Genomic DNA, 15,022 nt, shown 5'->3' on the forward strand with positions numbered 1-15,022 from the left:
TTGGTGGCTTACTAAATACTTTTTTGCCCCACTGTATATGTATATAAAGATATGAATGAGTGATGGTATAGAGTACAGTAAATACATATGAGATGAGTAATGTAGGGTATGTAAACATTAAATTAAGTGGCATTGTTTAAGGTGGCTAGTGATATTTTTTTTACATCAATTTTCCATTACTAAAGAGTCAGTAGCAATATGTTGGCAGCAGCCACTCAATATTAGTGGTGGCTGTTTAACAGTCTGATGGCCTTGAGATAGAGACTGAAAAACAGCTTCTCGGTCTCTGCTTTGATGCACCTGTACTGACCTCGCCTTCTGGATGATAGCGAGGTGAACAGGCAGTGGCTCGGATGGTTGTTGTCCTTGATGATCTTTATGGCCTTCCTGTGACAACGGGTGGTGTAGGTGTCCTGGAGGGCAGGTAGTTTGCCCCCGGTGATGCGTTGTGCAGACCTCACTACCCTCTGGAGAGCCTTATGGTTGTGGGCGGAGCAGTTGCCGTACCAGGCGGTGATACAGCCCGACAGGATGCTCTTGATTGTGCATCTGTAAAAGTTTGAGAGTGCTTTTGGTGACAAGCCAAATTTCTTCAGCCTCCTGAGGTTGATGTGTACGCCGAGGACCTTAAAACTTTCTACCCTCTCCACTACTGTCCCGTCGATGTGGATAGGAGGGGGGGGGGGATCCCTCTGCTGTTTCCTGAAGTCCACGATCATCTTCTTTGTTTTGTTGACGTTGAGTGTGAGGTTATTTTCCTGACACCACACTCCGAGGGCCCTCACCTCCTCCCTGTAGGCCGTCTCGTCGTTGTTGGTAATCAAGCCTACCACTGTAGTGTCGTCCGCAAACTTGATGATTGAGTTGGAGGCGTGCATGGCCACGCAGTCGTGGGTGAACAGGGAGTACAGGAGAGGGCTCAGAACGCACCCTTGTGGGGCCCCAGTGTTGAGGATCAGCGTGGTGGAGATGTTACCTACCCCCACCATCTGGTGGCGGCCCGTCTGGAAGTCCAGGACCCAGTTGCACAGGGCGGGGTCAAGACCCAGGGTCTCGAGCTTGATGACGAGTTTGGAGGGTACTATGTTGTTAAATGCTGAGCTGTAGTCGATGAACAGCATTCTCACATAGGTCTTCCTCTTGTCCAGATGGGTTAGGGCAGTGTGCAGTGTGGTTGCGATTGCATCGTCTGTGGACCTATTGGGGCGGTAAGCAAATTGGAGTGGGTCTAGGGTGTCAGGTAGGCTGGAGGTGATATGGTCCTTGACTAGTCTCTCAAAGCACTTCATGATGACGGAAGTGAGTGCTACGGGGCGGTAGTTGTTTATCTCAGTTACCTCAGCTTTCTTGGGAACAGGAACAATGGTGGCCCTCTTGAAGCATGTGGGAACAGCAGACTGGGATAAGGATTGATTGAATATGTCCGTAAACACACCAGCCAGCTGGTCTGCGCATGCTCTGAGGAAGCGGCTGGGGATGCCGTCTTGGCCTGCAGCCTTGCGAGGGTTAACACGTTGAAATGTTTTACTCAAGTCGGCTGTAGTGAAGGAGAGTCCACAGGTTTTGGTAGCAGGCAGTGTCAGTGGCACTGTATTGTCCTCAAAGAAGTTGTTTAGTCTGTCTGGGAGCAAGACATCCTGGTCCGTGATGGGGCTGGTTCTTTTTGGAATCCGTGATTGACTGTAGACCCTGCCACATACCTCGTGTCTGAACCATTGAATTGCGAATCTACTTTGTCTCTATACTGACGCTTAGCTTGTTTGATTGCCTTGCGGAGGGAATAGCTACACTGTTTGTATTCGGTCATGTTTCTGGTCACCTTGCCCTGGTTAAAAGCAGTGGTTCGTGCTTTCATGCTGCCATCGATCCACAGTTTCTGGTTTGGGAAGGTTTTAATAGTTGTTCGTTCGTTCCCCAGGCTTTATTGTGTCTGTTCCATGTTTGTGTGCTGTTACTGTTATGTTTCGTTTATTTTATTAAAACACTCACTCCCTGAACTTGCCTCCCGACTCTCAGCGCACTCGTTACAGTATACAACAGCTTACTGAAGAATTCTATAGTAAGCACTGTATTATTCTATAGTAAACTGTAATGTTTTTTCATGTGGGTATTATGTGCACCGAGGGCATTATTGTCATGAAGGACTTTCTGATTCTTCAGTGTGTTAGGTTGAGACTAGAGATGCAGAAAGGGATGCATAGCATTGCTTTTATACTTAAATAGCAGACAAAAGGGTGTCCTCTATGATACCGGTGGAAAAAGCAGAAATATGCATGATTTAGGATCTCATGATGCCCAGATTCCAATGAGGTAGTCATGGATGGAAATTGTTTGTACAAGTGTATAGGTACAGTATCGATCTGTGTACATAAGTGGTGTTTTCAGTGTTTTGTAGGCTACAAATGTAATGTGATGCCAGTATGTCTGGGAACCTCAGGTTTGTTTACTGTGTGCCTAAATATAACCCCTCACCCTCCTGTGTGACCTTTCTCTGAGCCATGAGCATCTTCTTACAAGACCCCACACACTTCAACCTTTTTACAGGTTTTCTGGAACTGATCTGGGTAACATCATATGCTGCTCTATGGAGCTAAAGACACATACACTTTGCATAGCTGCACACAGTATTTTTTCTCCACATACTACATAGTGACAATGGCTTTATGGAATTTAAACTGGGTTTACATTAAATGGGTTATGATATTATAAATTGTTAGATCAAGATGAGTTTATGTTTTCCTTCCTGTGCTTTTCAGAAGGATGAAATCCATAAAGAAGAGGTATAGCCTGAATATTTTGGATGAGCACAGGATGGGGGAAGAACATTTTCTTGTTTCTCTTGAACTAGCATTGATTCTGGTTTAGAGTTGTTGCTTGATCCTGTGCCAAAAGCTAACGTAGTATCATCTTGCAGCTCACAATTATTACAATCTAATTCAGATGCATTTGTGAGGCTTGATCTAATTGAACACATATGCAATGTATGTATGTGGAAAAAAAAGCACATTACTGTGCATCACAATAAGGATATTGGATAATGTCCCCCAGAGGCTTCATACCCCATACCCATAGAGGGCACAGGGGCACCTGCGCCCTCAGATTTTTCTCTTCTTCTATGTAATACTGCTAGCCACTAGTTGGCTTTAGCTAGCCCAGATAGGTTCCCAACTCCCAACCACACAAAGAGCTACTAAGAAGCCATTTCCAGCTATCAATCAAGTTAGAGTAGCTAGCTTGTCTACCTACACTACATGACCAAAAGTATGTAGACACCTGCTCATCGAACATCATTCCAAAATCATGGGAATTAATATGGAGTTGGCAATGGCATGCTGAAATAGGAAACTGTTGTCATAAAGTTGGAAGCATAGAATCACCTATAACAATGGTTCTCAACTGGTTTTGCCTGGGGACTCAAATTTGACAATGACAGTTGAGTCGCGACCCAATATTATGGACTGTTAATGATTACATTTTATGTTGCCTTGCAAAGTAGACTCTGTCTCAATTAGGGTATTAAAGAAAGTCATTACACAGCCATATTAACTGAAAACATTTATTAATAATTCAAGAGAATAAGCCATTTAATTAGACGACCAGTTCAGGAGTGTAATAAATTATCAGACTCAGAACATGACATCAAACCCAGTCCAATATGTTAATGAACAGTACCACATACAAGTCCAATAATGTTAATGAACAGTAACACATACCTGTTTAAAATTGAAAAAAACAAATCATTAGGAATTCTTAATCATGTCAATAGTTTCACAACCTTGAAGTGTTTTTAAAGGTGTACAATTTTAACCCATTCAATAAAATTTAATATGAATGTCAGAATGAGTGAACAATAATAATTAACATAGGGAACAATAGCTCATTAACCGGTTTATTTATTTAGTGTGTGCGTGTGTGTGTGTGTGTTGCATATCAGTGGGAAAGCTGGGGGTGTTTCTTGAGTTTGATAAGTTTATTGAAGTTTGGTTGACAGGGCAACTCGAAGGTCATGCTGGCTGCCCAGTTTGTTTCTGCTTTTAGTTTTATAGCACGGCTATAGCAGAGAAGACACTTTCACACAGATCTGTAGTTCTGAACGGTAGCATGATTTTGATTGCATGACAGACAAGAGCAGGATACTCGACTGTTCTTATGTCAGAATATTTTGGAGTGACTTGAAGATTTTATTTTAAAATAAATTACTATTAATGTTAATGAGAGACTCTGATATTATGTTTTATTTTGATCCAAATTATATGTACCCTGATTTAACTTATTGTTCATTTGTTTATTTTTCATGGAAGATTCTTTATCCATACAATGAAGTGGGCAGAGAACAAACCCCTCTTAACATTATTTAAGATATCATTTAAATATTATTTTGAAATGATCAGTAAATGTAAAAACAAAAATGCAATACGCACCATAAAACTTTGACAAATTGAAAATGTCTCTCGATATGTAATACTGTTAGGTTTATGTACTCTTGTTTGTAAGTGTTCATAATAGAGAGTAGGATACTCACATTACGCTGCTTCAGAACTTTGTCAGTGTCATTTCCGGGAAGCGCATGCTCAGTCCGCGATCTAACGATAGCATTAGAGTCTCTTCGTTGCTTGGCAACGTGACGCTCCCCATCTCCACTTGAAAGGGGTTGCGTTTCCAGTCGTCTTGCCTCCTGTTCTGCTCCGGGAAGTATTCGCAAAACTTTCCCTGCAGCTTGACAAGATGCTATTTAACGTTTTTTTTTTTCTTCCCCCCCCCCCCCAGTGTGTCGCTGTGCGCTTTGTAGATCAGGTTCTCAATCTTGAAATCAGCATTAGGAAACATGTCAATCCACCCGTTAGAAACATGATTTGTCAAAGCGGTAAGCTTTTTCTTGAAGGTATCCACATTGTCCCTCTGTTCAAATCGATTGTGCCACATCCCTTGGATTGACACATTGAGAGAATTCAGATCAAAAATATCCGCCAGGTAGGCAATTTGCGTGAACCATTCCTCACAATCGGAGCGGCAGCGTAGCCTAGTGGTTAGAGCGTTGGACTAATAACCGGAAGGTTGCGAGTTCAAACCCCCGAGCTGACAAGGTACAAATCTGTCAGAGCCCAAGTAAAGACAGGCTCTGCAGAGTTGGTGTATGACATAGACCATTAGAATGGCATGGTTTGCCACATCTGCTGCATTTGCACTAATGCTCATTCAGACGAGAGTGCTCTGAAATCTGAGTAGATAGCCAGAGCGAATTTACAAATGCACCCTACCTAAAACCACATTTGATAAAGTCGGGTTCGGAGGACAAATTGATTTGAGTTGAAAAATAAATGCTGCGCTCATGGAATGGCATGCTTGGAGAACTCCTGAAAAGTGCTATTTACATGTGAAAAATGAATGCCATATGCTGCATTTGCTATAGGCCTTTTGACACTTTGATATCTTGATATTAAGCAGCTGTTTAAATCCACAGATGAAACAATAACAAAGCGTTCACCCAGCCTCTATTCTGGTAAAAAGCTGAGGGATGGCCTTAATAGACAGAACTATAGATGCAAGGACTGACCATCCATGATATCAAAATGATTGTTTTTACCATGTGCTGAGGCTATACAGTGTTTGTTTACATTTACAAACATTGGGGGGAAAAAAATTGCTTCTTATTTGGGTTCTCATGAGGTGAACTAAGCTCATGAGGCATTAATAAGTTATATTCTTCAAGAATCAATATATATGTACACAAAGTCAGAAGTTTACATACACTTAGGTTGGAGTCATTAAAACTCATTTTTCAACCACTCCACAAATTTCTTGTTAGCAAACTATATTTTTGGCAAGTCGGTCGGGACATCTACTTTGTGCATGACACAAGTAATTTTTTCAACAATTGTTTACAGACAGATTTCACGTATATTTCACTGTATCACAATTCCAGTGGGTCAGAAGTTTACATACACTAAGTTGACTATGCCTTTAAACATCTTGGAAAATTCCAGAAATTATGTCATGGCTTTAGGCGCTTCTGATAGGCTAATTGACATTATTTGAGTCAATTGGAGGTGTACCTGTGGATGTATTTCAAGGCCTACCGTCAAACTCAGTGCCTCTTTGCTTGACATCATGGAAAAATCAAAAGAAATCAGCCAAGACTAAGGGATTTCCTCCTCCTCTTCCGAAGAGGAGAGGCGAAAAGGATCGGAGGACCAATATGTGGCGTTGTAAGTGTCCATGGTTCTTTTAATAAGAAATAGTACACATGAACAACTGAATACAAAAACAATAAACGTGGAATGAACGAAACCCAAAACAGTACCGTGTGGTGAAAAACACAGACACAGAAACAAACACCCACAAACACACAGTGAAACCCAGGCTACCTAAGTATGATTCTCAATCAGAGACAACTAATGACACCTGCCTCTGATTGGGAACCATACTAGGCCGAAACATAGAAATCCCCAAATCATAGAAAAACAAACATAGACTGCCCACCCCAACTCACGCCCTGACCATACTAAATAATGACAAAACAAAGGAAATAAAGGTCAGAACGTGACAAAGACCTCCACAAGTCTAGTTCATCCTTGGGAGCAATTTCCAAACTCCACGTTAATCTGTACAAATAATGGTAATAATAGTACGCAAGTATAAACACCATGGGACCACGCAGCCGTCATACCGCTCAGGAAGGAGACGTGTTCTGTCTCCTAGAGATGAACTTACTTTTGCAAAAAGTGCAAATCAATCCCAGAACAACAGCAAAGGACCTTGTGAAGATGATGGTGGAAACCGGTACAAAGTATCTATATCCACAGTAAAATGAGTCCTATATCAACATAACTTGAAGGGCTGCTCAGCAAGGAAGAAGCCACTGGTCCAAAACTGCCATAAAAAAGCCAGACTACAGTTTGCAACTGCACATAGGGACAAAGATCGTACCTTTAGGAGAAATGTCCTCTGGTCTGATGAAACAAAAATAGAACTGTTTGACCATCGTTATGTTTGGAGGAAAAATGCGGAGGCTTGCAAGCCAAAGAACACCATCCCAACCATGAAGCACGGGGGTGGCAGCATCATGTTGTGGAGGTGCTTTGCTGCAGGAGGGACTGGTGTACTTCACAAAACAGATGGCATCGTGAGGTAGGAAAAGTATGTGGATATATTGAAGCAACATCTCAAGACATCCGTCAGGAAGTTAAAGCTTGGTCGCAAATGAGTCGTCCAAATGGACAATGACCCCAAGCATACTTGGGTGTGCTAGCAAGGAGGACTACAAACATGATTCTGTTACACCAGCTCTGTCAGGAGGAATGGGCCAAAATTCACCCAACTTATTGTGGAAAGCTTGTGGAAGGCTACCCGAAATGTTTGACCCAAGTTAAACAATTTAAAGGCAATGCTACCAAATACTAATTGAGTGTATGTAAACTTCTGACCCACTGGGAATGTGATGAATGAAATAAAAGCTCAAATAAATAATTCTCTCTACTCTTATTCTGACATTTCACATTCTTATAATAAAGTGATGATCCTAACTGACCTAATCAGGGAATGTTTATTAGGATTTAACGTCAGGAATTGTGAAAAACTGAGTTTAAATGTATTTGGCTAAGGTTTATGTAAACTTTGGACATCAACTGTATATATGAATACAGCAGAGGTGTGGACTCGAGTCACATGACTTGGACTCGAGTCAGACTCGATGCAGAGAAGCATATTTAGTTTATTTAATACACACAACTCAAAATGTATGCTTAGATATACAGAAAAATAGATATATTTTTAAAATAGAATTAAGCATAATGATTATGTCTCTAGATTGCAGGAAAGGCTTATGGACAGTGAACCTAGCCCTTGGATGTCCCCTATATTGTACATGTACATTATTGCCCTGCATTTAAAGTATACTGCCTTGCATTTGTGTAGTATTGATCTAATGCCCTGGGCCAAAACATCATGTCTAATGCACTGCTCACTCTGCGGTAAAACATCACTTAGTGTTGACTGCACTTAAAGATGGGCTAATAAATCAGTGGTCTGGATTGTAAATGAACAGTTATGTTTAATCTCTGTTCTCGCTATGTACGGTGCATTTGGAAAGTATTCAGACCCCTTCCCCTTTTCCACATTTTGTAATGTTACAGCCTTATTATGAAATTTATTAAATACATGTTCTTCTCTCATCAATCTACACACAATATCCCATAATGACAAAGCGAAAAGAGGTTTTTAGAAATGTTTGCAAATGTATTAAAAATAAATACAAAAATACCTTATTTACATAAGTATTCAGACCCTTTGCTATGAGACTCGAAGTTGAGCTCATTGATTGGACATGACTTGGAAAGGCACACATCTGTCTATATAAGGTCCCAAAGTTGACAGTGCATGTCAGAGAAAAATCCAAGCCATGAGGTCTAAGGAATTGTCTGTAGAGCTCTGAGACAAGATTGTGTCGAGGCACAGATCTGGGGAAGGGTACCAAAACATTTCTGCAGCATTAAAAGTCCCCAAGAACACAGAGGCCTCCATCATTTTAAATGGAAGAAGTTTGGAACCACCTAGATCTGGTCGCCCAGCTAAACTGAGCAATCAGGGGAGAAGGGCCTTGGTCAAGGAGGTGACCAAGAACCCGATGGTCACTCTGACAGAGCTCCAGAGTTCCTCTGTGGAGATGGGAGAACCTTCCAGGAGGACAACCATATCTGCGTCACTCCACCAATCAGGCCTTTATGGTAGAGTGGCCAGACGGAAGCCACTCCTCAGTAAAAGGCACATGACAGTCCACTTGTAGTTTTCCAAAAGGCACCTAAAGGACTCTCAGACCAAGAGAAACAAGATCCTCTGGTCTGATGAAATCAAGATTGAACTCTTTGGTCTGAATGCCAAGAGTCACTTCTGGAGGAAACCTGACACCATCCCTACGGTGAAGCATGGTGGTGGCAGCAACATGCTGTGTGGAAGATTTTCAGCGGCAGCGACTGGGACACTAGTCAGGATCGAGGAAAATTAACGGAGCAAAGTACAAAGAGATCCTTAATGAAAAACTTCTCCAGAGCGCTCAGGACCTCAGACTGGGGCAAATGTTCACCTTCCAACAAGACAATGACCTCAAGCACACAGTCAAGACAATGCAGGAGTGGCTTTGTCATGTTGGGGTATTGTATGTAGATTGATGAGGATTGTTTTTATTCAGTAGTCTGAATACTTTCCAAATGCACTGTAAGTATATGTTATTTGATGTTGATCACAGGTCCACACCTTAATGTACATCACACTACCAATGAACAGTCCCACTCGTTTAACCAGACCATAGTAGTCAGTCTTATCAACAATACATACAAGGATAGCAAGTAGACAAGCTACAAACAAGGTATCATCATAAGCATCTGACAATCTATTGCACAAAGGTTTTGTTTATGAATGGCTTTTAGTGCCTAATACTGTGCTTTCCCTGTGTGTGTGTGTGTGTGTGTGTGTGTATGTGATGCTGTGCTCTGCTTGTCTGGCCTGCGTTACTACGCAGCATCCCTTCTCTTTCTCTCTTGCTGTGAGCTCATACTCTATTTTAGCTCTTAAATAATTTAACAGGAAGCATCCCTTTGAAAACACACCCTGACTCAGACAATGTGACCAGGCACCACTGCGGCACCTCAGGTTTTTCATACACACTCTCTAAAGTCTGTGTTTAGCTCCCCTTTTGCCTTTCCCTCTTATACACGTTTCCCAACAACTGTAATATATAGCATCTTGTCCTGTGAAAGATATTAAACTATGTAGTGTACTGTGTCAAATTCAATGATGTGCCTCCTCCTCCTCGCCCCCCCCCTCCCATAAATCTCTATTGGAGCGTCGTCCTGAGTGTCCTTGCCTGATTGGTCTGATCAATGCAGCTGGTGAGAGGGAGGGTGGGGGCAGCCCTCCCATAATAAGTTTAGCATGCTGCTCTGAAGGTCTATGTTTACAGGAGAGATTAGAAGAGCCCTGCCTCACTCCAGTGTGGACTGCTCTGAGCGTGGATGCTGCAGAAATCACTCTCTCACACGCGCTGCTCATAGGCTTTACTCACTCACTCACTCACTCACTCACTCTCTGGTCCTGCGACTCTTGCCTCCTTCCCTGCTGTGACTGACTGAGTGGAGGCAGTTTGAGGAAGAGGCTGCAGCTCTAGCCACTCCAGAACAGGCAAGCCGCTAGAGCTCATCAGCAGCCAGGGCCGCTGCGCTGTCGAATACCTGTCCGAGGACAGGACCCCCTCTCCCTCCCAGGACCCCAGTGGACTGACAACATGTGCGACTGTTTGCACCTGGCCTTCCCCAACTGGCACGGCTCACCGGGAACGGGTGGGCATCCCTCTCTCTCTCATCTCTCTGTTTCTATGTGGTCCTAAACTATTCCCTGATTTAGCACCCGAGTTCAGCAGAGCTGTGTGAGTGAGTGTGTTGGGAGGCTGGTGCTGCTGAGAGTAGAGTGCTGAGTCATGCTGCTGACCTGCTTCTTGCCTGCCTGCAGTGTGTGGATGGGTGTGTCTGCAGTGTGTTGTCTGGGTGAGCCTACTTCATAGGGATGCGCTTGATGTGTTTACATACAGTGGGGCAAAAAATATTTAGTCAGCCACCAATTGTGCAAGTTCTCCCAAATATGAGAGAGGCCTGTAATTTCATCATAGGTACACTTCAACTATGACAGACAAAATTAGGGAAAAAAATCCAGAAAATCACATTGTAGGATTTTTAATGAATTTATTAGCAAATTATGGTGGAAAATAAGTATTTGGTCAATAATAAAAGTTTATCTCAATACTTTGTTATATACCCTGTGTTGGCAATGACAGAGGTCAAACGTTTTCTGTAAGTCTTCACAAGGTTTTCACACACTGTTGCTGGTATTTTGGCCCATTCCTCCATGCAGATCTCCTCTAGAGCAGTGATGTTTTGGGGCTGTTGCTGGGCAACACAGACTTTCAACTCCCTCCAAAGATTTTCTATGGGGTTGAGATCTGGAGACTGGCTAGGCCACTCCAGGACCTTGAAAGGCTTCTTACAAAGCCACTCCTTCGTTGCCCGGGCGGTGTGTTTGGGATCATTGTCATGCTAATAGACCCAGCCACGTTTCATCTTCAATGCCTTTGCTGATGGAAGGAGGTTTTCACTCAAAATCTCATGATACATGGTCCCATTCATTCTTTCCTTTACACGGATCAGTCGTCCTGGTCCCTTTGCAGAATAACAGCCCAAAAGGATGATGTTTCCACCCACATGCTTCACAGTACTGCAGGATTTGAGCCCTTGGCGGCATAGTGTGTTACTGATGGTAGGCTTTGTTACTTTGGTCCCAGCTCTCTGCAGGTCATTCACTAGGTCCCCCCGTGTGGTTCTGGATTTTTGCTCACCGTTCTTGTGATAATTTTGACCCCACGGGGTGATATCTTGCGTGGAGCCCCAGATCGAGGGAGGTTATCAGTGGTCTTGTATGCCTTCCATTTCCTAATAATTGCTCCCACAGTTGATTTCTTCAAACCAAGCTGCTTACCTATTGCAGATTCAGTCTTCCCAGCCTGGTGCAGGTCTACAATTTTGTTTCTGGTGTCCTTTGACAGCTCTTTGGTATTGGCCATAGTGGAGTTTGGAGTGTGACTGTTTGAGGTTGTGGACAGGTGTCTTTTATACTGATAACAAGTTCAAACAGGTGTCATTAATACAGGTAACGAGTGGAGGACAGAGGAGCCTCTTAAAGAAGAAGTTACAGGTCTGTGAGAGCCAGAAATCTTGCTTGTTTGTAGGTGACCAAATACTTATTTACCACCATAATTTGCAAATAAATTCATAAAAAATCCTACAATGTGATTTTCTGGATTTTTTTTCTCATTTTGTCTGTCATAGTTAATTACAGGCCTCTCTCATCTTTTTAAGTGGGAGAACTTGCACAATTGGTGGCTGACTAAATACTTTTTTGCCCCACTGTAAGTTGATGTACTTTTTCCTGGTGTATAGTCATTAACCGAGAGCCCATGCAGAATGCATCAAAAGATTAATGTAATCTGTCATTCACAATGTAAACATAACTCATTTAAGTTTCATATAGAAGCAAATTCTGGAGGACAAACACATTGAGAGTTTGTATCACAGCGCGTGCTTGCTTGAACTATCTAAAGTGTATTCAGTTTTGCAAGCATTTTGTTGAAAGGTTAAGAAGTAATTTAGGTTATCTTTAGTTGAAATTGTGAGAATAAAACATTCTTTATGGTCAATGAGAATATGTTGTGTCTTTCCAATGTTAGCAATGGCCTTTGTTTTTCTTTAGATGCTAGATTTGTGGACATTGTTCTTAGATTTTTACAAACATAACTCTTGTGTCATTGACGTGTTCAAATAATGTTTATTTTTGCCTATTCTCTTGACTTAAATAATTCCATTCACTTGACCTTTAAAGGTTCCAATGCAGATGTTTTTATGTCAATATCAAATCCTTTCTGGGTAACAATTAAGTACCTTACTGGGATTGTTTTCAATTTAAAACCTCTTAGATGTAAAGTCCCATGTTTTGGGAACCTGTGTGGTTCTGATACCGGTTCTGACCTGCAATTTTGCTTATTAATCAATCTGTGGACACCATAGATAGAAGTGTCTTGCATTGAGCTGTAGCCCTGATTCTCATGGACACAGGGGTAAGGCCTATTTTGACTGTGTGAAGCAGGATGTGAAATCTGACACCACTTGAAGCTGGGATGTTCCTCCTACCATTTCATTCGCTCTTCCAACTGTCCATCAACTGAACGCTACGGCACTAGCACATTCAGAGATACAATTATAGCCAGTAATCTAAAGTAATTAATAGATATTAAACAAAAACACTTTCTGTTTATCATTAACTTGAGATGAAAGGTGAGTTCTTAACGAGTTCAGGAAGCCAAGCTAGAGCTCTGTGAGACGTTCACAGCGATGGGGGCAGATGTTTTGTTCAAGAGAGACCTTTAGATAATAAGGAAGGTGAAATCTTATAGTTAGTCATTTTATAATGTGATTAAACTCTATTTAGAAATCCTATATATTTAATTTCAAGCCTTATTCATACTCATATTCAGTTTTGTTGAATAGGAAATGGTGTATCGCTGCAGAATGCTGTGGTAGCCATGCTGGTTAAGTGTGCCTTGAATGGAATCATGTAGTAACCATAACAGTCTAAAACAATCTTTTATATTTGAGATTCTTCAAAGTAGCCACCCTTTCCCTTGATGACAGCTTTGCACACTCTTGGCATTCTCTCAACTAGCTTCATGAGGTAGTCACCTGGAATGCATTTCAATTAACAGGTGTGCCTTCTTAAAAGTTAATTTGTGGAATTTCTTTCCTTCCTAATGCGTTTGAGCCAATCAGTTGTGTTGTGACAAGGTAGGGGTGGTATACAGAAGATAGCCCTTTTTGGTAAAAGACCAAGTTCATATTATGGCAAGAACAGCTCAAATAAGCAAAGAGAAATGACAGTCCATCGTTACTTTAAGATATGAAGGTCAGTCAATCCTGAAAATTTCAAGAACTTTGAAACTTTCTTCAAGTGCAGTCACAAAAACCATCAAGCGCTTTGATGAAACTGGCTCTCATGAGGACCGCCACAGGAAAGGAAGACCCAGAGTTACCTCTGCTGCAGAGGATAAGTTCATTAGAGTTACCAGCCTCAGAAACTGCAGGACAAATAAATGCTTCAAAGAGTTCAAGTAATAGACACATCTCAACATCAACTGTTCAGAGGAGACTGTGTGAATCAGACCTTCATCGTTGAATTTCTGCAAAGAAACCACTACTAAAGTACACAAATAAGAAGAAGAGACTTGCTTGGGCCAAGAAACACAAGCAATTGGTCTGATGAGTCCAAATGTGATATTTTTGGTTCCAACTGCTGTGTCTTGGTGAGACGCAGAGTAGGTGAACGTATGATCTCTGCATGTGTGGTTCCCACCGTGAAGCATGAAGGAGGAGGTGTGATGGTGTGGGGGTGCTTTGCTGCATGGCCCCCCAGCTCGTGGCCCCCCTGCACTGCATGTGTACACCAGTGTTTAATGTGTCAAACTTTTGTACAAAAAGTGCTGTACTTGGGTACAGGTTCAAAGTTACTGAGATAATGTAATTCCTAGGTCTGGGAGGGACAGAAGTCGAGGTGGGGCAGAGATAGGGATGGTAGAATGAGAGATACAGTAATTGCCCTCTCCCCTGAGCAGAAAACTGTGTCAAATACTGGCCCAGATTTAGTGTGATAGGTGGTCCACTTAGCATTAAAGCCCATTGAAAGTCCATTTATGGTATCATCCATGATAGCATCAATTAAACACCATAGACATTGACAATCTCTTACAGACAGTCTGGGGAATATTGCTGACTTTTATAGACATATTATTGTACTTTGCCCCTCTGCATAGAAGTGGTGGTAAGCAGTACTGGTCCCATTAGAGGATGGGTGTTCACACTGTTGTTTGCTTTTTCAATCTATGCCTATGAGACGTATTGTCTCCAGTATTTTAAGGACTTCTCCCTGTGGGGCCATTTTTAAAAATTGTATTGGGAGGGTATATGTGGGAATAGGGGCAAATTCTAATAGTTGAATTCTAAAACCATGATGAAACTCCTATCACGTTAGGTGAGAATGAATAAATGTTCTGGCCTGCTCGATTTAAAGCATGCGGGATCACAGTCCCATGTCCACATAATCCATGGGGAAAATCCTATTTAGATTTTTTCCCTCCTTTTGAATGCAAACAAGCCACCCCCAGAAGAAGGAGCTTGTGTCTTATTCAAATTGGGTAGGAATTATGTCTTGCTTCTCTGTAAATGAGGAACATGTAATTAGTTTGGATAATGCATGAGTTTGGTTAAGGATCTGAGCTCAGGGTCCTACCAGGTGCAGGGCCTATGAGGAAAAAAACGAACTCTAATGGTTCTAAAAGTGGTCATGGGTCGCTGGTTATGTTCAGAGAGAAGTTGTTTGATAAAGTTGTTAGTGGAAAATGTATGCCGTAGTAATCCAGGTTTTTTAGTATAAC

The sequence above is a fragment of the Oncorhynchus kisutch genome, linkage group LG7, assembly GCF_002021735.2.
Source record: "Oncorhynchus kisutch isolate 150728-3 linkage group LG7, Okis_V2, whole genome shotgun sequence".
Lineage (NCBI taxonomy): Eukaryota > Metazoa > Chordata > Actinopteri > Salmoniformes > Salmonidae > Oncorhynchus > Oncorhynchus kisutch.